Source organism: Bos grunniens, chromosome 22, assembly GCF_055505025.1.
Source record: "Bos grunniens cultivar Pamir isolate PY7600 chromosome 22, Bosgru_T2T1.0, whole genome shotgun sequence".
In the NCBI taxonomy this organism is placed as follows: Eukaryota; Metazoa; Chordata; class Mammalia; order Artiodactyla; family Bovidae; genus Bos; species Bos grunniens.
The window spans coordinates 8,575,744-8,599,178 of NC_141186.1; the positions used below are offsets into that span (position 1 = coordinate 8,575,744).

Sequence of the window (23,435 nt, forward strand, 5' to 3'; positions counted from 1 at the left end):
TTTCTTAAAGGATATGTCAATAACCTTAAAGTTCTTAATCAATAGCTCTAAATAAATAACATTAAAGTCCATGTTTAACAATTTGTAATTCCGGCTTACAAAGCTTTTTTGAGACCATGAATCACTGTGACATAGAACTCCATGACCGAATATATTAAGACCCTGCTTGTCCATTCATTGGAGAAGGCAATGGCACCCCACTCCAGTACTCTTGCCTGGAAAATCCCATGGATGAAGGAGCCTGTTAGGCTGCAGTCCATGGGATGGCTAGGAGTTGGACACGACTGAGCGACTTCCCTTTCTCTTTTCACTTTCATGCACTGGAGAAGGAAATGGCAACCCACTCCAGTGTTCTTGCCTGGAGAATCCCAGGGACAGGGGAGCCTGGTGGGCTGCCGTCTATGGGGTCACACAGAGTCGGACATGACTGAAGTGACTTAGCAGTAGCAGCAGTGTCCATTCATTTTCATGCTGGGAAAATTGGGAGAAGAGAGAGCCCTTTCTTAGCCAGATGCTCTTCTCCTTGGAATCTCCAAGCTCACCCACAGGTCTCCTGAGGTCCGTGCCCAGTTCTGCCCAGACAGATGGCTTTTGCTCTCCAGTTATTTGGCAGAAAATGTAACTGGAAACTCGGCCGCCCAAATCTTGTCCAAGGCCTGGTGTTTTCAGATTGCTCAAAGGATATTATCATGGACTCGATGCTTGTGTCCCTCCAGAATTCATATGTTGAAGCTCTAGCTGCCAGCGTGATGACACGTATGTGGAGGTGAGGCCTTTGGGAGGTGGTTATGTGTATGTCAGGTCGTGGGAGTGGAGCCCTCAAGACGGGTTTGGTGCCCCTGTGGGAAGAGAAGGCAGCCTGTTTTCTTTCCATGTGAGGATACAGTGCAAGCCAGGAAAGGGACCCTCATCAAGAACCAAATCTCTGACTTTTCAGCCTTCAGAACAGCGAGAATAAAGGTTTGTTGTTTAAGCACCCAGTGTATGGGATTCTGTCAGAGCAGCCTGAGCTAAGGCGAGTATGCAGGTCTTCCACGCCTTTAGGATTTCTCCATTTTATTCTTGGATGGAGTGGGACCACCACAGCTTATACCAACTTGTGCTGGGTCTCTCTAGTTATTTTTTTATTGAAAAAATTTCATTGAAGAATAGTTGATTTACAAGGTTGGGCCAACCTGTGCTGTACAGCAAAATGATACACATATATGCATTCTTTCTTTTATATTCTTTTCTGTTCTGGTTTATCATAGGATAATCATTGAATAGATATCATTGACTCTAGTTCCCTGTGCTATGCTGCTGCTGCTGCTGCTGCTCAGTCACTTCAGTCGTGTCTGACTCTGTGCGACCCCATAGACAGCAGCCTACCAGGCTCCGCCGTCCCTGGGATTCTCCAGGCAAGAACACTGGAGTGGGTTGCCATTTCCTTCTCCAATGCATGAAAGTGAAAAGTGAAAGTGAAGTCGCTCAGTCGTGTCTGACTCTTTGCGACCCCATGGACTGCAGCCCACCAGGCTCCTCTGTCCATGGGATTTTCCAGGCAAGAGTGCTGGGATGGGGTGCCATCACCTTCTCCGCCTGTGCCATGCAGTAGGACCTTATTGTTTTTGTTCTGATTCCTTTAAAATGACTCTGAGTTGTGTTTAGCGTGTTGCTCCTAGCCCCCTGGGGAGAAGAGGCTCTGGCTTTCCTGTGCTTCCTCAGGCCACAGCCTCTGGAGCAGCTTTGCCACTTCTCAGCCACCGTCTTGTTTTCATTGATGATACCCAACACGGTGTTGCTTAACCAGCCAGAGTTCTCCCCAAAGTTAGATCATCTTTAGCAGTGGCATTAAACCTCATATCTTTTTGTCCTTTTTATGCAGTCCATGCAGATCTCATGGCAAGGATACTGGGGTGGTTTGCCATCCCCTCCTCCGGTGGACCACATTTTGTCAGAACCCTCTGCTAAGACCCATGTGTCTTGGGTGGCCCTGCATGGCATGGCTCATAGCTTCATTGAGCTATGCAAGCCCCTTCACCACGATAAGGCAGTGATCCGTGAAGGGGGACATGGACATGAATTTGGGCAAACTTTGGGAGATGGTGAGGGACAGACAGGCCTGGCATGCTGCAGTCCATGGAGTTGCAGAGTCGAACGTGACTGGGTAATGGAAAAACAACAACATAAAACCTCAGCAGACTCGGTTATCCACCAGATCCTTCATACACAGTTAGGTGTCCCGAAGACTTATTGCTTTTTCATTTTCTGTATACCCATGGAGAATTTAATAGCAGGACATCTAGAGGAGGAGCTATTTTCCTCTCAATGCAGGATGTACATTTTGTGTTTGGTCTAGTATTGTCTGTGTGAATTGCCTGCCTGGGGATGGGGGACTCTAAAGGCCTTTATCTGGCCTCTTCTTACAGCGACTCTTGTAAACTCACCTTATTCCTGCCTTTATGTTGTCTTTATTTTGTCTCAAATTGTTGATTTATTTAGTTTGATTTGCTGAATAATAAGCACTCTTGTAAGCCGCCTCCAGTAATTTGGGAAACTAGATGGGATCCAAGCATGTCCCATAAAAAGTGTGATTTATTGGGTCAAAAGATGTGAATGCTTTTGAGGCTGTTCTTACATGCTGCCAATTAGCTTTCCTTTTCCTGATGACTTCCCAGGGCTGTCATCTGTTTTTTTTTGTTTTTTGTTTTTTTTTCTTGGACTTTAGGCTGGGGCTAATGTAAGCAGCCTTTAGTGAACTGATACTAATGGGTCTTAAAAAACTCTTAGCCATGGAATAAGTGAATTAGTGTAGACTGACTTGATTGGAAGAGGCCATGAATGTCAGGTCAGTTTTTTTTTTTTAATCCATCTCTGTCTCTCCTCTTTGCAGGGGAAAGAGGGCTCCCTGGGAAGCTTGCCCTGCTGCTGACTGATGCAGGGGGCTTTCTAGGAAGTGCTCTTGGGATCCATACCTGTGGAAGGGCAGGAGCAGGGCTGGGCAGAGAGGGAAGCTGAGCTGCGATGAAGTATCAGTGATCCTCAGGATGGTGCCTCAGGTAGCTCTGAAGCTGGGATCGCCCCTCAGAGTTGTCCCAAGATCGGAAGAGAAGGTTCAGAAGGATCGGCCAGTGGAGTCAGCTGCTCTCAAAAGTATGCGTGACCATGGGCAAGGCAGTCGCCGCAGGGGCCTGAGTGCTGAGCGTGGCCTGCCGGGAGCTCTCCTCCACGCAGTTGGGGGAATGTGTACATTAGTCCTACAGGGAGACAGTGTCTCCCAAAGGAAGCCTTCAGAGATCGACTGATTTGGGGGCATTGCTAGGCCCATGGGGGATTTTTTTGCAAGAGCATTTCACCTGCATTTGTGAAGGTTTTCCCTTCCATCGGCACTTGCTGCCACCGCCACCTGCGATTTAGGAAATCTGCCTCATGCTTAGCCTTCTGATTTTATAATTACCTTTCCAGAATAATAACCCCGTCCAGGTGTTTTGTAACACAAAACAGCAAGGGAAATTAATTTCAATTAGAAGGGGAAAAATACAAATTGAAGTGGAGTTGTGGAAAGAAGCAAACAAAAAAAGCCCAACATGCCTTTCTTTGAGTGTACTTCATTTACGTAATTAAATGCCCGCAATGCGACGGAAACATTGGCAGTGGTGCCCTTTAAAGATCGACATTTAAAAAATACATAACTCCATGGAATTTGGAGCTGCGCTGGCTGCCCGGTGCACATCTGGAGATAAAAGGGATGGGGAGGCAGGAAGGCTGAGTGGGAGCTTCAGAGACACGAACAAGCGCCCTTCTTTTGTGTTCTCACACTTGAATTTTTTTTCTTAGCATAAGAAAATGAGCCTTATAAAAACGAATTCAAGTTAGTTTCCAGCATTTTGAAGGGATATTGAGAGAACTGAGGGCGAATGTTGACTTATGGGCTTTATTGAACGAGAAAAATTTCAAGTTCTTGTCTTCTCTCTCTCTTAAATGAGGAAATCCTGGATCGTGTTTTCTCTGGCTGGCCTGGCTGAATTTCAGAGGAGATCATGTATCACTGGGCAGACGGAGCCCTCCTCTTGAGGAGCTGGCAAAGCTGGAAGGAAGCAAGAGAGAGATAAGCTCATAAAGGAAAAGACAGACCCATTTCTCAACCAAGACCCATGTCACTAAGAAGCAGCTGGTCCTCGGGCTTCTGGAAGGGGCGGTGGGTAGCATGCCCAAAGCTTTGGGCCGTGCTTAACGTTCCAAATGAGCTGACCCATTTGTAGATTGAGTGCTCAGGAAAGCTTAGTATGACCAAAGCCTGTTTTATTTATTTTTTAAAATTTTATTGCAGTACAGTTAATTTACAAGTTAATTTCTGGCACATAGCAAAGTGACTAGTTATACACATATGTATGCATTCTTTCTCATTATGGTTTATTACAGGATATTGAATATAGTTCCCTGTGCTATACAGTATGACCTTGTTGTTTATCCATTCTATTAATGTATATATATTAGTTTACCTCTGCAAATCCTAAACTTCGACTCCATCCTCCCCCCTAATCCCCTTTGGCAACCACAAATCTGTTCTCTATGTCCATTGAGTCTGTTTTTAGATATATGCACTTGTGTTTTATTTTAGAATCCTCATAGAAGCGATAGGAGTTGTTCTCTTAAACGGTTAAGTCTCCAGGAGGCTGCCACACCATCTCTCAAACAATTACACAGCCTTCTTCCCTGGAGACTTTTTCTGACTTTCCAGTTCTGGTCTTAGACAGGAAACTGAAAACTGTCAAATTTATTCTTCTCGATCTGCCCCAAATGTTCCATTCTAACATTAGCTCACACGTAACGAGGGGAGTGCTGACATAGGGAAAGCATTAAGGGTACAAGGAACTGGGCTTCTCTCCCTGTGGTTAATACTGACAGCTGGGGAGTGGTCTGACCTGGAAGGACACACACGTGTAAGTCATGCAGAAGACGAGTCCCCTTAGCTGAAGTTTTGTGGGTTGATTTGGGCTTCCTCATGTTTTTGCAAAGGGCAGAAAGCCCACTTTATGCTCTGTATAGGTTCCTATATTTTTTATTAAAAAAAAATTAAAAGAGAATTTTTTTTTTTGACTTTGTTGCATGGTATGTGGGATCTTAGTTCCCCAAACCAGGGATTGACCTGTGCCCTCCTACATTGGAAGCATGGGGTCTTTACCACTGGACACCAGGGAAGTTACAAGGTCCCTACATTTTTTGATGCTTGTCATTATTCTATGAGTTTAAGAATATAGATTGACCATTTTGGAGCTTTTTGCACACCTGTGCACCAATCTGTGTAACAGGGCATCGATTAACTTCAGTGCTACCAGAACACATTTACCTTCTCATTCCTTTGAAAACAAGACCTATCACAAACCTGACTTAACACAGATCAAGCTAGATGCTATGATGTACTCATGATGGGGACCTATATTCTTGCCTGGAAAATCCCATGGACAGAGGAGCTTGGCAGGCTACAGTCCCTGGGGTCGCAAAGAGCTGGACATGACTTAGTGACTGAGTATGCATGTATAGCACAGGCTGCTACTGCTGCTAAGTTGCTTCAGTCGTGTCCGACTCTGTGTGACCCCACAGATGGCAGCCCACCAGGCTCCCCCATCCCTAGGATTCCCTAGGCAAGAACACTGGAGTGGGTTGCCATTTCCTTCTCCAATGCATGAAAGTGAAAAGGTAAAGTGAAGTCGCTCAGTCCTGTCTGACTCTTCGTGACCCCATGGACTGCAGCCCACCAGGCTCCTCCATCCATGGGATTTTCCAGGCAAGAGTACTGGAGTGGGGTGGCACAGGGGACCCTCCTTAATACTATATAATGACCTACATGCAAAATAATCTAAAATAGAGTGGATATGTGTATATCCACTGTGATTCACTGTGCTGTACACCTGAAGCTAACACAACATTGTAAATCCACCATACTCAAATAAAATAGAGATCTTTGCAACTCTGAAAAAATAAAAGACGGTGAGAGCATATTCCACTTCGCAAATAACCTGTCCACATGGTCAGGGTCTTTTTCTCAAAGTGTGGATTCTGCTCATCTGTCATTCTCTAGTAGAGAGGTCATAAGAAACTTCGGGGCTGTATTCACACTGTCTTCGATGTCTGTGGTCCCTTCCTGCCCTAATACCCACAGGCACATGGGAAAGACCGAGGTCCATTTTTCTAGTTAATCAGGATATGTATCCATCACTGTCAGCCACGATTTAATCTAATTTAAAGCCGTAGGCTCTTAGGCCTTTAGTCCAACTTTTTCTTTTTTTTAAACAAATGAACTGAGCGATTAATTAAACTGTCTTTATCCTGAAATCTGGATCAGCACTTCCTTTCATGCATTACCTTGCATATTCATCTTAGTTCATTTATTCAAAAATATTTTTGAGTGTTTATTCTTTACTGTGAATGTCCTAAACTTGCCATACATTTGGGATTTCACACTCACATGGACCCGATAGTCTTAGAACCTCTACAGTTGGGAGTTATGAATTCTCCAGGAGCAGGCTTTTTGAATAAACATGGTTTCCTCACTCAGTTAGGAATTTGCTAACATTTTCCTAGCTCAGTCTCTGGTGGTACCAAGGGAGAAGCTGCCCACAGAATGCGTTTCTTTACTTTCTGATTATATTTTTTCAGATTGTTTGCATCAGGACCGAAGACTTTTCTCCTATAATGGCCATTTGCTTTGCAATTACATATACATATTCTTCTTAGTAAATAATCTCTGTGAGCATTGGAAGAGCAAAGTTTCTGAGTTGATCTAATTTTATTTTCTTATTTATTTTATTTATTTGACTGTACCGGGTCTTAGTTGTGGCATGTGGGATCTTGCATGTGGGATCTAGTTCCCCAACCAGGGATTGAACCAGGGCGCCTGCATTGGGGTTGTGGAGTCTTAACCACTGCATCCCCAGGGAAGTCCCTAACTGACTGATTTTTATAGATGCACAAACTGTTCCCAGAGAGGTTAAGTAACCTGGCAATGGGTCACACAGTGGTGAGTGGAGAATCTGATCTCTCAGCTTTGGGTTTGAAGTGACTTGTACTCTTCCTCCTTAGGACAAATTTTATAAAACTTTCTAGAAACAACTTATGAGAGGTTTTTTTTTTTTTTTTTTTTGGTATTGTATTAGTTACTCTTACTTTATCATTTCTCCCTCCTTTATAGCTTCTTGAATTTTTCTACCTTTAGTTGCACAATCAGTTCAGTTCAGTTGCTCAGTCATGTCCGACTCTTTGCGATCCCATGGACTGCAGCACGCCAGGCTGCCCTCTCCATCATCAACTCCTGGAGTTTACTCAAACTCATGTCCAATCGAGTCAGTGATGCCATCCAACCATCTCATCCTCTGTCGTCCCCTTCTCCTCCTGCCTTCAATCTTTCTCAGCATCAGGGTCTTTTCCAATGAGTCAGTTCTTCACATCAGGTGGTCAAAGTATTGGAGTTTCAGCTTCAACATCAGTCCTTCCAATGAATATTCTGGACTGATTTCCTTTAGGATAGACTGGTTGGATCTCCTTGCAGTCCAAGGGACTCTCAAGAGTCTTCTCCAACACCACAGGTCAAAAGCATCAATTCTTCGGCACTCAGCTTTCCTTATAGTCCAAATCTCGCATCCATACCTGACCACTGGAAAAACCATAGCTTTGACTAGAAAGACATTACTTTGTTGGCAAAGTAACATCTCTGCTTTTTAATATGCTTTATAGATTGGTCATAACTTTTCTTCCAAGGAGCAAGGGTCTTTTAATTTCAAGCCTGCAGTCACCATCTGCAGTGATTTTGGAGCCCCCCAAAATAAAGTCTCTCACTGTTTCCATCATTTTCCATCTATTTGCCATGAAGTGATGGGACTGGATGCCATGACCTTAGTTTTCTGAATGTTGAGCTTTAAGCCAACTTTTTCACTCTCCTCTTTCACTTTCATCAGGAGACTCTTTAGTTCTTCTTCACTTTCTGCCATAAGGGTGGTGTCATCTGCATATCTGAGGTTATTGATATTTCTCCTGGCAATCTTGATTCCAGCTAGTGCTTCATCCAGTCCAGCATTTCTCATGATGTACTCTGCATATAAGTTAAATAACCAGGGTGACAGTATACAGCCTTGACGTACTCCTTTCCCAATTTGGAACCAGTTGCACAGTGAAGCTCATTAATTTCTAATCTTCCTTTATTTCTAATATAGACTTTTAAGACCATAGAATCACCATTTTCTTAGTACTTCTGTAACTTTGGATATGCAGTATTTTTGTCATCATTTTTTCTAAAGATCTTATTATGTGCATTGCAATTTGTCCTTTGACCATTAATATAGTTTAAAGTGTTTTCAGAATTTCCAAATATATAGGTTATTTGGGGTTATCTTTTTGGTATTGATTTGTAGTTTAATTACACTGTAGTTAGAGATCATAGCCTCTTTGCTGTTCATTCTCTGGGATTTATAGAGCGAATGGCTTTGCAACCTTTCATGTGATCTATTTTTATAAATGTTTCATGCTGCTTGAAAAGAATATGTGTTCTCTAATTGTTGGGAATGATGCCTTATATATAGAGCCAGTAAGTCAAGTATTTTAATTGTGTTTTATATCTTCACTAATTTTTTATTAGCTTAATTAGATACTGAGGCATGCATATTAAATTTTCTATTATGACTGTGAATTTGCTAATTTTCTTTGAAGTTCTGTAAGTGGGTGCTTCATATATTTTGAAGTCATGCTGTTGGCAAAAAATGCAGAGTTTAGACCCTGGAGCCAGACTGGCTGGGTTTGAATGGTGACTATATTGTTGACGAGCTCTGGATCTTTCCTAAAATTCAGTATTCTCATCTGTATAATGGGCAATGCTTTGGGGATGATTGTGAAGATTAAATAAATTAATACATATAAAAAGTGCTTAGAGGGAGTCCCCTCATCCAGTCGCTACAACTCCACACTCCCGATGCAGGGGGTTCAGGTTCAATCCCTGGTCTAGCCACTAGAGCCCACATGCAGCAACTAAAGAGATCTCGTATGCCATAACAAAGATTGAAGATCCTAAGACCTGGCACAGATAAATAAATAAATTAAAATGAAATCAAAAAACACTTAGAATAGTGTCTGGCACATTGTAAGTGCTCCATAAATGTGAGTTATTATTCTTACTTGTGAATTGCCCCTTTTATCCTTATGTAAATGATAACAACTCTGTCTAAATAAGTATATCTCTATATCTGTATTTTTTTTGTTTAGTCTTCCTTTTGTGATATTCATGTTGTTACACCAGCATTCTTTTAGTTGAATATGCCCAGCATATCTTTCCCATTCATAGACTTCTAACATTTATATGTCATTATGTTTCAGATGAGTCTTTGGTAAATAGCATATGGTCAAATGGATAAGCATTCAATCAGCGAATTTCTGTTTAATACATTTAATCTGATTAATTTATAAGATTATGAATCTATTTGAAGTTATACCAACCATCTTATTTTCTGTTTTCTATTTACCATGCCTTTTCTCTGCTGTTTTTCTTCCCTGCTTTCTTTTAGGTTAATAAAATATTCCTTATTGCCCTTTTTAGCTTCAACTGTTTTGAAATTTATTCATTCTATTTCTATTCTTTTATTGGTTACACTTTAATTTTTAACGTGCATAGTTAATTAAAACAACAGCTACAACAATAACCTTATCCTGAATAATTCAAGGACTTTAGAACATTTTAATTCTGATCTTTCCTTTCCCCATGCCCATGTTTCTTTTTTATAGAATTTTAGTTCTACTCGTTTTCAGTCCTCCAAATAAGTCCTTACTATTGTTACTCCTTTTATTTTTTCATTCAATGCTTGCATAATTTTACTCATTTATTTACCTGTTTCCTTACTTATCCTTGCTTCTTTCCTCCCACTGTTGTCTTAGGGTTCATTTCCCCACCCCTGAATTATTCCCTTTAGTAGATATGGCTACCCACTCCAGTATTCTTGCCTGGAGAATTCCATGGACAGAAGAGCCTGGAGGACTATAGTCCATGGAGTCACAAAGAGTTGGGCACGGCTGAGTGACTGTTTCAAGGACAACTCCAGAGATTCTGAAATGGGTCAGTGAAGGTGATGAGGACCCCTCCCTAACAGATGGAACTGGGTAGGACTAGATGGTGGGACCACAGTGTAAACTCAGCCAACAGAAACTGAACCGTGATGTCCGTGGAAGCAGGAATCACGCCAGTATATCTTGCCTGGAGAATTCCATGGACAGAAGAGCCTGGTGATCTAGTTCAGGGGTCACAAAGAGTCAGACACAACTGAGTGACTAACACTTTCACTTTACTTTTTTTTACTTTTCTGTTATGATACGTAAATCTCAGTCTTTAATCTGAAAGTGACTATTTCTCCCTCCTCCTTGAGGCATGTATAAGCTGCATATGGAATTCTGGGGTGATATGTAATTTCACTTAGTCATTTAAAGGTTTTTGTTAATTGTGTTCTCGCTTCTGTTGTCACTGGTGAGAAGTCTGCTGTCAGTTTAATTATTGTTCTTTGTTCTTACAGATCATCTGTTTTTCCCCTCAAGTCTCTTTTATGGCATTTCATTTTGACTTTGATGTTCTGGTTTCATTATATGAGCCTATGGGTAGGGTTTTAAAAATGTATCATTTTTAAAGCTCATTATACTTTAACTGAAGATTCATGTCTTTCATTAATTCTGGAAGAGTCTCATCTATTATCTCTTAAAATATTACTTTTTTTCCTTTTTTGGCGGTGCCACCTGGCGTGTGGGATCTTAGTTCTCCAACCGGGAATCAAACCCATAGGCCCTGCAGTGGAAGTTGAGTGTCTTAACCACTGGACTGCCAGGGAAGTTCCTACTTTTATTTTCCACTCTCCTTTTAAAAAGTTCTATCAGACATTTTCTGCCTCTTTGTCTCATTAATTTCTTCATTTCTCCTCCTCCAGTTCATTAACTTTTCAGTTACGTTCAATCTTATGTTGATCTTGTACAGTAAAATTTAGGTTCTAAAAGTTCATTTGCCAATAAGTTTTTTCATATTTTTCGATTTTTGTAGATTTGTATTTCTTCTTTTTATTAAAAGAAGAAAAAAAGAAATCTTTTTTTAAAAGATAACCATCCAGGAGTCTTTTAAGACTATTCTTTATCACAAGTTCAGCTGTGCCCATTTTTTCTGTATACTGTAACAGTAAATAGTGAGTGTGGCTTGTCATTTTGGATTTTGAGCACATTTTCAGCAAAACTTTTTCTTACTTTTTCTTTCTTTCCTCTTGTGGCAGTTTCATGGGTTATTGATTGTGAAAGAGTTGCTACAAAGTATATTTTCATTTAAGAGCCAGTCTTCTCTTTTATGAAGTTAACAGTTTTTCCATGGTCTGGTGTTAGGGAATAAGTTCTACTTTTGCTCTCTGCTTTCTGTAGATTTAAAGCTTATCACCCACTCTTATGTAACTATTAAAACACAAGACCCTTAAGGCCCGTGTTCAGTTTGACATGCCTCTCAAGTGTCACGACTCTGCACATGGTTTTATCCCACTCCTTCGTTTTTGGCACCAAGGAATTTCTCTTGTCTTTTAACTTAAGCTGTATATTTAATTTTATTCTTTTGGTCTATAATTTCTATGTGGATTGTATAGAGTGGAGCTGGGAGAAGGCCTTAGTTTACCCAGTTTCCAGAACCCAAAGTCCTGAAATTTATTTTTTATTACAGAAATACTAAAAAAGAAGCCATAAAAATGTAGCAGGCAAATGACAAAGGAGTATGCTATACAAGATAGAATGGTAATGTCTTTCAATGAGAAAGAGATCTATAATCTAACAAGAAAAAGATGGACAACCTCACAACAAATTGGATGATTTTAATAAGAAGAAAAGTTTGAAAAAACTCAATCTTCGTGGTAAACACACGTACATTCAAATAGCGAAAGACCTTATTTTGGCTATCAGATTGAAAAAAAATTTGAACATAATGTTGAGAGTTGTTTAAGAGGTGAGAAGGTGAGCATTTGAGTACTGTTGATGGCAGATCAATGGCAAATGACTCTGAGAGTCATTTTTTGGAAGGACAGTTGGGCAATATGACCTAGAATACTTAACAAATGAAAAGTATTCTTTGACACTATCATTTCTAGGATTTTTTATTAGTAAATGAATCGAGTATGCATGTAAAGATTTATGTATAAAGATGGAACATTGTTAATAATGGCAATTAATTGAAGTCAGTTAAATATATGAAAAAGAATAGCATAGTCTGTTCATACAATGAAATATGATAATTAACTAAAATAATAGCAAAGAAAAACAAGTATTAGAAACAAAAAATATTTAGTATACATTATTTAAACATTTTTTACCTTTAAACTTTTTATTTTGTATTGGGAGCATAGCTGATCAACAAGTTGTGGTTGTTAAGATGACAAAGTAAGAAATAAAGAATCCACATTTATCTTTATTTGTACTTTTGTGCTCTTAAAAAAATCTAGAGAGGCAATTACCAATATGCTGACTTGGTGTTGGCAGAATGCGTGATTCTTATTTCTTTTTTTCTCTTTTTAAATATGTACTTCAAATATTGCTTGTGTAATGAAATGAAGTCAATTACTACAGGGTGTCCATAGAATGAAATTTTTTGTGGCTATTTAAATCTGTGATTCCCTGGTGGTCCTGTGGCTAAGACTCTTCGCTCCCATTGCAGGGGTCCCTGATCAACGAACTCACGGCAGGAGTGGAGGAGGCCAGGGATGGGCCTCCTGTCTGGTTTGTCTCCCAGACATTCCTCTTCCTTCCTGGGAATCCTATAAACTTAAGCAGTTAAAGCTTTTTACAATTTCTATCTGCAAATGAATGCAATTTATTCTCAGAGACTATTTGAAATGAGAATTGTAAAGACATCTGAAAATTATGAAACATTTGCTTATTAAAATGCCCATGTAAATTCACCCTACCACAAAGGTTTGTGGAGGAAAGGTAGAAACTTGGATGAAGTGATCCAGGCGTCATTGCCCTGGGTTTGTTAAGATTTGCTTTAGTGGTTTCAGGGGAACCAGGAGGGCTCTGAGTGGAACATGGGGATTTCAGTAAAATATGGATCTAGGCTGCATATTTAAGCTTTCTTCATTTGGAGATGACTGCTTGCCTGACAGCTCAAGAGAATTCTGAGAGCTTCCTGGACTTAAGGGCTTCCCTGATGGCTCAGTTGGTAAAGAATCTGGCTGCAATGCAGGAGACCCCAGTACTATTCCTGGGTTGGGAAGATCTGCTGAAGAAGGGATAGGCTACCCACTCCAGTATCCTTGGGCTTCCCTTATGGCTCAGCTGGTAAAGAATCCGTCTGCAATGTGGGAGACCTGGGTTCGATCCCTGGGTTAGGAAGATCCCCTGGAGAAGGGAAAGGCTATCCACTCTAGTATTATGGCCTGGAGAATTCCATGGACTGTATAGTCCTTGGGGTTGCAAGGAGTTGAATATGACTGAGTGGCTTTCACTTTCACTTTTCACTTTCCTGCACTTAAGTGGTTTGTGAGGCTGGCAAGCAGAAGACTGGGTAGCCCATGTGTGAAGGGCTGGGGGGAGGCTCTCATTCACCAATGTAGTTATTTTATTAGCTCTAGTGGCTCTCTACCCAGGGGGGTGGTTGTTTCACTGAATATTAGGGGCTGTGCAGAGGCATATAGCTGGTTCCTAGAGCTGTGGGTAGGGCCCACCTGAGTCAGCACTCCAAACCACGAGACATCTGTTAAAAAATTGAGTTTTCCAACTTGTAGGCATTCCTGATGGCTGATAGAGAGCTGCCAGACTTCCTTTAATCGTTCCATGGGACTCATTTGACATGAGTACTTTGACTTTTGGAATTCAAATGGATGTTCTTGATCTGCTTGATTTGTAAATGAGTGTATTCTTAACCATTTGCCTGGCAGTTTTGTGTTTTAGAACAGTCTTCATCAATCATGAATCACAGAAGGGAAACTGTTTCTCTACTGTAGTTGAATTAACAGCAGTTGTAGATGGATGCTTGGAGAAGGCAATGGCACCTCACTCCAGTATGCTTGCCTAGAAAATCCCATGGGCGAAGGAGCCTGGTGGGCTGCAGTCCATGGGGTCAGGAAGAGTTGGACACGACTGAGTGACTTCACTTTCACTTTTCACTTTCCCGCGTTGGAGAAGGAAATGGCAACCCACTCCAGTGTTCTTGCCTGGAGAATCCCAGGGACGGGGGAGCCTGGTGGGCTGCCGTCTCTGGGGTCGCAAAGAGTCGGACACAACTGAAGCGACTTAGCAGCAGCAGCAGCAGATGGATGCTACAACTGGTAGGCTTGGGAGGAAGTCAGCCTGGCGACTGGTGCACATGCCCAGGTCTCTGGCAGGAGTAGGGAGTCATTCTCTGCAGGAATGCTGTGGAAGGGGCAGGGTGGGGCCAGGTCCACAGGGCATCATCGGGCTGTTAGTAAAGGGAAACTGAGTGATCGGGTGAGGTGATACCTCATTGTAGTTTTGATATGCATTTCTCTAATAATGAGGAATGTTGAGCATCTTTTCATGTGTTTATTGACTATCTGTATGTCTTCTTTGGAGAAATGTCTGTTTAGGTATCCTGCCCATTTTTTTTTTTTTAAATTGGGATGTTTGTTTTTCTGATATTGAGTTATATGAGCTGCTTATATTTATTGGAGATTATCCTCCAATAAAAAAAATGAGAGAAGCTGACTAGAGATTGGTCAGCCACTGTGCCTCTTGGGGAGACTCGCAGGGTGGATAGGCCTGAGCTCCACACTGGCCCCTGAAGCACTATCTGGATGCCCACTTCCAGTCTCAAAGCTTCTGTTGGATGTAATTAGAATATGTTCTCTTCTTTGCCAACACATACTATGAAGAAAGTTGAAGTCTTCCTATTGAAGGCAACAGAAAGCATAAGAAATACTATTAGTCAACTGATGAGACTGTACTGAGTATCTTTGAAGTTCTCTTTGGTATTTTCCCCACACTGAAATTGTACCTTAGACAAAATTGTGTCGGTTATGCCAAATTAAGAAGTGAATACACCCACATGTTTGGCACACATGGGGCTTTTATTTCACAATCTGTTTAATCTTCTTGTGTTTTCCAAGGGAGGCTTGTTGTAGGAGTGTGTATATATCTTTGACTTTCAGTCAGGTTATAAAAAAAATCTAGGTCTAGAGTTTGAAAGTACAGAAATAAAAATACTTGAAAAAAAAACCAGGATAACAAACTTACAAGGCAAGAAAGTGTTGGTTTCCATTTTAATTTTAATTTAACCATTTTAATTTTCTTGCAGAGTTTATAGAGTTCCAAATATCTAGCTCAAAGTATTTGTCACATTATGTATACGACTATAGGAATCCACACCATTCTATTTCACGTAAAGCTGAAAATTAAATTTCAAGTAAAAGTTTATATTTTATTATTTGGTGACACCTCACTCACCATAGCACATAATCCATAATTTAATAAATTATAGTGAATTAATTATACAAATTAATAAAGATAAGTTATCTTTATCTGCTTTTTCCCTACATGTGGGTCACACTTGTCTATTTCTTTTTATGTCTTATCATTTTTTTGTTGAAACCTTGAAATTTTAGGTACTATATAGTAGCAAAATTGGATTCTGAATTCCCCCCTCAGGGTTTTTGTTTGTTTAGTAACTTTCTTATGAATTCTATCTCATTTGTGGTATGTGGCTATATTTTCTCACTTAAAAAAACATATATGAGTATAACAATAAATTAACATGTTACTGTATTATTTCTAAGCTTGGTTTCCCAGGTCTTGTTTTTGTGTCTGCATGATTTAGTGGCCAGCAAGTGATTCTTCAGAGACTGTGTTTATACACTTTTAGCCAGACAGGTTTCTACCTGCTGCTGATGGATCTGTGTGCTGTTTTAAGGATGCTCTGGCTTTTGTTCTTCATAAGCCCCCCTCTGGTCCCACCCCCACCCCACCATGTCCACCAACTCCAGGTCAGCCAGAGATAGGTGGAATGTACCTCTGTGTGTGCTCACTTCTTGCATTTCCCTATTAAATTTCTGGCTAGTCCGCTAGGCTGATGTTTGCACCAAATAGAATCGCCACCTTGAAGACTGTTGAAATGTCTGACCTTCCTTGTGTGGTCACCACTGAGATTGTTGCCTGTCATCCACTGAGCACCAGGTTTTCACCTTTAGCTCCAAACTAAACCATCCCTTTCTGGCAGTGAAGCTGCTGGTCATCCAGTCTGTTCCGCCTGTTAGAACTAACTATGCTAACTGATCTGAGAGGGTGCGGGAGCTTGATGGGATCAGCCCTGGGAAAATACACTGTAGATTCCAACTGTTCTCCAAAAGCACAGGTTTTTGACGCATCAGTCTGTTGTTTGCTTTCGGTTGCTGTCCAGGGTCTTGAAATAGCTGTTACTAGCATTCTGTATTTTAGTTGCTTTCAGGGAGAGGCTTTGGTGACCTCCTCTCATGCCAGAGGTCTACCTTACCTCAATTATTTTTGTATCCTGAGAAACTATTTTCTTATTTGTTGCACAAAGAGTTCTTGGTGTATAATAATTGACCTCTGATATTTAAAATGTGATTTTCCTTGAAGGTCAATTTCAGGCAAACTCCTTAGGAGGAGAATTTGCCTTCAGAGAAAAAATAGTAGTGGGCCCTCTTTTAAAAAACCTTGACTCAACCAATTCACTACATCAATCCATAATTTAATTAAATATTATGTAAACCAATGAACATTGAGTATGAAAAGAGAGCTATTTCTATGAAAACAAAATTGCATGCTTTGAAAAGACTCAATAAATGTGAGTTGATAAAAAATTGCTATTGAATTGGGTGTGGGTGAGACAACTATAAATGACTGCAGAGATACAAAACAATTTGGAAGGATTGTGTGTTCAGATTACCTCATAATTGTCCTTAAAATTTTACTTTGCTTGAAAGTAATGGAAACTGGAAATTGTAGATGTGAATTATGAATGTGGCTTTTGAAGAAATTGATGGAGAACTTTTATCAGTGTTCTAATATTCAAATAAAACATCTTGGCTCCACATTAAAAGTTAGCAGGAAAAAAGCATGTTTATATTTTAAGTTACAATGAGCTATTTAGGGTGTTTGTATCACTTCTTAAAAAGCAATTCCCTGCTTTAGCTCAGTTTTTTTTTTTTTTTAAATATTTATTTATTTGGCTGTGCTGGGTCTTAGTTGCAGCATCAGGATATTTGATCTTTGTTGTGGGCTAAGGGATCTTTCACTGTGACTTGTGAACTTTGGTTGCGGCATGTGAGATCTAGTTCCCTGACCAGGGATCGAACCTGGGCCCCCTGCATTGAGAGTGTGGAGTCTTAACCACTGGACCATCAGGGAAGTCCCTAGCTAAGTTTTTGATTGACTGAATTATTACCAGTACCAGTCAGAAAGGTAATTTCTCTATGCTTCTATTACTCAGTTAAGACCTTAACTGAAGGCTTAGTAAAGCTCGCTGCCAACTGCCTGCCTCAGATCCTCCCCAAGACCCTGCTGTTGACCTTTTGAGTTAGATCAAGGCTCACCACTTCGTCTCCCACTCCACAATGGAGGGAGATAAGTAGACTAGGCTGGGGATCCTGAGGAGTCTAGAGTCACTGTGTTAAGCCAGGGAAACTTTATAGAGGGGAGCAAAGAACTTCACAATCTTTCAGCTGTTTGGAAACTCTTGGTGCTTCCCTGTTGACTGAAACTGCTCCTGGTCCCATCCTGGGAGGACCCAGGAGTGAGCAGCTTGATACCTTGGGGACAAATATTATCATTCCCTTGACTCTCAAGGGTCAGATGTGAGCATTCTGATGACTGAATTCTGATGCATATAATGGGGGACAGAAATACTCCTATCTGTCCACTGTTGTATGCAGCAGAATTTATGCATCCCGTGTCCCATTTCCTTGTGCTAAATTGTTTCCATCATGTCTGACTCTTTGTGACCCTATGGACTGTAGCCCGCCGGGCTCCTCTGTCCATGGGATTCTCCAGGCAAGAATACTGGGGTGGGTTGCGATGCCCTCCTCCAGGGGATCTTCCTGACTGAGGGATCGAACCTGTGTCTCTTACAGTCCCCTGCATTGGCAGGCTGGTTCTTTACCACTAGCACCACTCGGGAAGCTAATCTGAAAACGGATTCCCACTGAGAAGTTAGAGAAGATTGCCCTAACTTCTGACTTCTTGAATAGACCTTTTGAAGACAGAAAGGGATTACACAAATGCGGGGTTTTAGGCACGTATATTAGTTGATAGGGGAGAACATTTTAGTTGGCAAGACTTTCACTGCTACTCAAACAGTATTACAGAGGAAGTTGCTCAGTCTTTCTAGACTCCCGACTAAGGCAGCTAACTGTCCTGGCCACCACAAAAAGAATGAAGCTCAGAGAAAGTGGGTAAGATTGCAATACTTTTGAAAATCTGCTTATTTTGATAATGGATTGAGAGATCACAGGAAACTTTTTTATGTTTTGTTGAAAGCATTGTGCTTGTTGAAACCTATACTTACACATCCATTAAAAAAAAAAAGAGTGGCTGAGGAGAATTTGAAAGTTCCTTGCCTTATTGAAAGTTTTGTAGTTTAGCTGGAATAAGCTTGGTGCTTCTTATTAGCTCCTTGAGTCTGAATCTGGACCTTGATGCTCACACTTGCATCCACAGCAGGGAAACTGATGAAGATTCAAATGAACAAGTGACCTTGGGAGGACAATGGGATCCCTCTCCCTTCTGAGGCACTGGGCTCAGGAGAAAAATCTTAATAAGAGTGCTGAGATCCTGAAGGGTGTATGGATAAGAGGGTCACAGATCAAGAGGCTTGAAGTTTTCTGTCGAGAATCAGAGCAGGGCCTTTCTGTTTCGTGGGGAGAGAGGAAAAGAGAAATGATTTGATTCACCTCCTGAGACCCTCCCTTTCACCTCCTGCCTTATTCTGTATGTCTCCCCCCAACCCTTCCTTTCTAGCTTTTTGCAACATTACCCAATGAAGAGGGAGAGAAAAAGCCAGTAGAAGAGAGAGGGGCTGCATGAGCTCCTCCCTCCTTCCTGACATGAGAGCCCTCCCTTAAAGGAAACAATGCCATCCCCCTGTCCTGTCTGAAGGCTGCTTTCTCTCAAGCATCATCCTTTCACCCCATCACTGTTTGTGTTTCCCTTACGGCTTGCTATTGATAGAAGGTATTTTTATTCTTTCTTTCTCTCCAGCTCTGTCTCCCTCTTTCTCTCTCTAGCTTCTAGCTTTCGTCTGGTCCTGCTGAGAGAACATAATACCACCTTATTTGTGACTCTGCAGTCATTTCCATGGCAACCGATCCGTGGCCCAGGTATGAGTCTGTGCCTTCGCAGTGGGATGGTGCAAGAGAACGTCCTTTGTTAAAGCCGAGAGGCAGCAGGTTTCTTCCTGCAGCCCCAGCCCGGGGAGGAACTTCTGCAGGAGTCAGAGGAGGGATGCAGCAATTCCAAGCAGGGTTCCCCACTTTATCACATTTCCCCGAGCATATGTGAAGTACCTGTAGACCAGTACACATACAAGTGCACGTGTACACACACACACACACACACACACACACACACCTTCTACTTCTGGACCTTTAGCCACATAGCATTTTTCCCTTTGAAGGGACTCAGCTTCTATACTGTGGCCAGGAACAAAAGCTTGTGTTTGAAATGAGGGCTTCAGCTTCCTGTGTATAGAATGGGGATGGGGGTGGGGGGTTGACAGCAGGGACAAGGATGGATAAAAGGTCACGAGGGTGGTGATGTGGGAATGAGGAAGACATTTCCGAGCTCCTAATTCAATGATGACTAAGAGAGAGAGGAGGGGAAAGAAGGTTTCAGCTGGGGAGTTCTTAACACAGATGCTCAGACAGTGCTCATTACTGTGCAGTGGGATTTATACACAATAAAATGATATGAAATGGCAAGAGAGCCTCATCTTTCTCCTCACTCATCTCTCCTTTCTTTTTTCTATCCCTTTCCTGTGGATCTCTGCTTTTTGTTCTGTTCCATTTGAGTTTGGGTCAAGGGAATACCATTTTTTGGTTACCTAGTTGCTTAGTCATGTCTGACACTTTACAGCCTCATGGACTGTATAGCCTGCCAGGCTCCTCTGTCCATGGAATTTTCCAGGCAAGAATACTGGAGTAGGGTGCCATTTCCTCCTCCAGGGAACCCTTGCAACCCTGGGATTGAACCTTGGTCTCTTGCATCTCCTGCATTGCCAGGTGGGCTCTTTACCACTAGTGCCACCTGGGAAGCCCTCACCATTTGGGGAAGATGCTAGAATAACCCTAGTCAAAGTCCTAAGGCCCCTCTTTGTGTTTCTGCCCTCTCTTCAACAGAGCTCTTGAACTCAGATGAAGAGAAGGGAAGGGAAGGGGTCTCTTGCCCGTTGCTCCTGAGAAACGTCTGCTCGTGGAAAACAAATGGGACAGGCTGGCGTCTGGAGCCAAGAGGGTAGCCCAGGTTTGCACTGCAACCTGGAGGAGTTTGTCTTTATTAAGCAGATGTATAGAGGCCCGGCTCGTTCCCAAACATCTCCACGGTCATCCGCTCCCCATTTCTTTTATTGATCTGCCTGTCTAAATGAGTACTTCTAAACTCGGTGGGAGTTTTCCAATTAGATAAAAGGCAATTCATGTCGCCTGCTGCCTCCACGCTGCACTAACAGCCCCAAACCAAGAGAGCATATTCAAGGCTTCTTGGCAGAACAACCTGCTTTAATCAAGGCGGCCCCCTCCTGGGCACCCTCGTCTGCAGGACATTTCTCTTCCCATGCAGAGGCTTTTCTTTATTGGAGGTGGAGGAAAATGGGCTCCTTCTCCAGGAGTAGGGTTTCCAGGTGAGCTGTGTAGTTACTGGAGAAGAGGCGGCACTCGCTCCCTGGGCTGGCGCTGTCGAAAAGGCCGTCTGGCAATTATTTTTAGGTCAAGCAGTGACTCAAGGGTTTCGTGATCTCTGAGACTCCTGCTGGGAGCTCTGGTCTTGGACCTCCCCAGCATCCTGCCTGTCCCCAGATAGGTCTTGGGGAGCCCAGTGTTCTTTGGGCTCTTCCCTGTGACAGGAGGGTTGAAGACAGGATGGGGGATGGGAGGGTGCCCCAGAGGTGGGCCCTCCCATCCCGGATGTGTATCGCTTGTCCACGGGTGAATACAGGTGGCCCGGAGTCTGGAACTCCGCAGGGGCCTCCCGTGGCCTCTGGTAGCTGGCCCAACCCTTCCACCTGAGTTCAAGGTCCTTTTGGCAAGGCAACCTCATTTCTCCTGCCTCTTCATCCTTTTCATTCTGGCCTGGTTCATCTTCCACATGGCCAGGTGACCATATTTTCTGGGTTTTGGTCATCCTTTTCTTCTGACTAAAAAAGCTGTTCTCAGCTGAGAATGGGTATCCTTTCTCAGCCAGCATCTTTCTCCTTCATCCAGACTCCTCTCACACTGTTGGTATTGCTTGCTTGCTGTTTCATCACTAATTAGAGTGACTGTCCTTTATTGGGTACACTCCCTGTGCCCTGGGCTGGGTGGTTTCCATGCAATTAACAAAGTCAAACCCTCACAGTGTGACCCTGAAAGAGGTGCTATTACTACCCCCCATTTTACCCATAAGGAAACTGAGGCTCAGCACCTTGCTCAAGGCGTGGAAACATCTGGATCCACACCCGTGTGATGTCAAAACTCTCAGGTTTTTACATGCACAGTCAAGGGCGAATAATAATCACAATGGTGATGAAAGTAAGTTATTTGTTTCAGAAACCACATGGCACGGTCCTGTTTGCATGACAAGTCAGACATGATTTAACGACTAAATAACAACAGCAATGGTTTAGTCACAGTGATCTTTGACTCTGGGATAGGCTCATTTCCCAGATAGAATGACTCGGGTCCCAGTCTCTTCTGTCTCTAAAGCATCTGTGCTCTTGTGGGAGCCCAGGAAGCTTTCCTAGAGCTACTGAGGATGCAGGTCTCTGTGTTAGGGCCTGGGGACCCTATTTGGTGGGGAGCAGAGAAGGTCTAGTTGGGCTGTGATTGGCAGAGGATTTGTACCTCTGTTATGGCTTCTCAAGGGAAAACCTTGGGCCCTTAGACTTTCTTAAAGCTTTCTTAAAGAAAAGCTTAAAGCTCTTTCAAGGAACTGGGACCAAATACTGCCCTCACAAGTGGTCATCTCTGGACTTCCATGATAGCTCAGTGGTTAAGAATCTGCCTGCCAGTGCATAGGACATGGGTTTCATCCCTAGTCCATGAAGATCTCACATGCCACAGAGCAACTAAGCCTGTGTGCCACAACTATTGAGCCTGTGCTCTGCAACAAGAGAATCCACTGCAGTGAGAAGCCTGTGCCTGCAGCGAAGAGTAGCCCTCACTAACTGCAACTACAGAGAGCCTGAGCAATATTAATGAAGACCCAGTGCAGCCAAAAATAAATAAAATTATTTCCAAAAAATGGTCATCTCTGCCAAACTTAAACCAATGTTTCAGGAAAGAGCCAGACTGCTGAATTCAGTTCTCCCCTGCCTTCTAGATAAGTCTCTTCTCCTATTTATATTTCTCCCAAAGACAGGAGATGTCTTTGTTCACTCTAGTTTTTCAAGAATCGTTCACACATGAGTCCACAAAACTGCCCTTTGCCATTTTTCCTAGGAGGGCAGATAGGTTTTGTGAAAATAGGTGTTTGGAATGATGCTCCAATAAAAATTAGTTATAAAGAAGATTTTTGGCGTCCCGGGCAAGTAGGTCTGACCTATCGAGTCTGGTGTGATGATTGAGTGCTTTTAAAAATAATTATTTCTTTATTTTTGGCCATGCTGGGTCTTCGTTGCTGTGCAGGCTTTCTCTGGTTGCAGTGAGTGGGGGCTTTTCTGTAGTTGTGGTTCATGGGCTTCTCACGGCAGTGGCTTCTCTTGCTGCAGAGCGTGGCTCTAGGCGCGCCGGTTCAGTTAGTTGTGGCCCGTGGACTTAGCTGTCCCTTGGCATGTGGAATCTTCCCGAACCAGGGATCAAATCTGTGTTCCTGCATTGGAAGGTGGATTCTCAACCACTGGACCACCAGGAAAGTCCAAGGTGCCTTCTTCACACTTTCACTGCAAGAAGATGGTCTTGGCTGGCTCGGTGGGACTTTGAAGGTAGGGGAGGTGGCCCGGCTCTTCTGTAGCTCCCACGGTCCGGAGCTGGGCTGGTCTTGCAGATGTCCAGTAGCCACTGTCCGCGTCTGTGCATCGTGAACTCAGGACCAAGCTAATGGCTAAGGAAAGGGATGTGGCAGGGGGTCACTGACAGTGAGATGATGGCTTTGCCTGGAGCCCCCCTCCCTCACCTGCATTCCTGCTCCCTGCTCTGCGTTTGCATAATCTGAGCCACCTGTGCTGTCTGGATCCCTAGAGGAGTCTCTGTTAGCTCTCTCCTCCTGTCTCCCCCTTCTCCCCCTGGCAGCGCAAGCTCAGAGGACAGGCA

The 23,435-nt window shown here is 42.6% G+C and overlaps 1 non-coding gene across 1 annotated transcript; it reads right to left on the reverse strand.

Annotated features, from left to right (window-relative positions):
• Positions 1-17,273: 17,273 nt before the first annotated feature.
• Positions 17,274-17,346, reverse strand: TRNAE-CUC (transfer RNA glutamic acid (anticodon CUC)). The gene has a single exon. It is a non-coding gene; the product is annotated as a tRNA-Glu (tRNA).
• Positions 17,347-23,435: the final 6,089 nt, after the last annotated feature.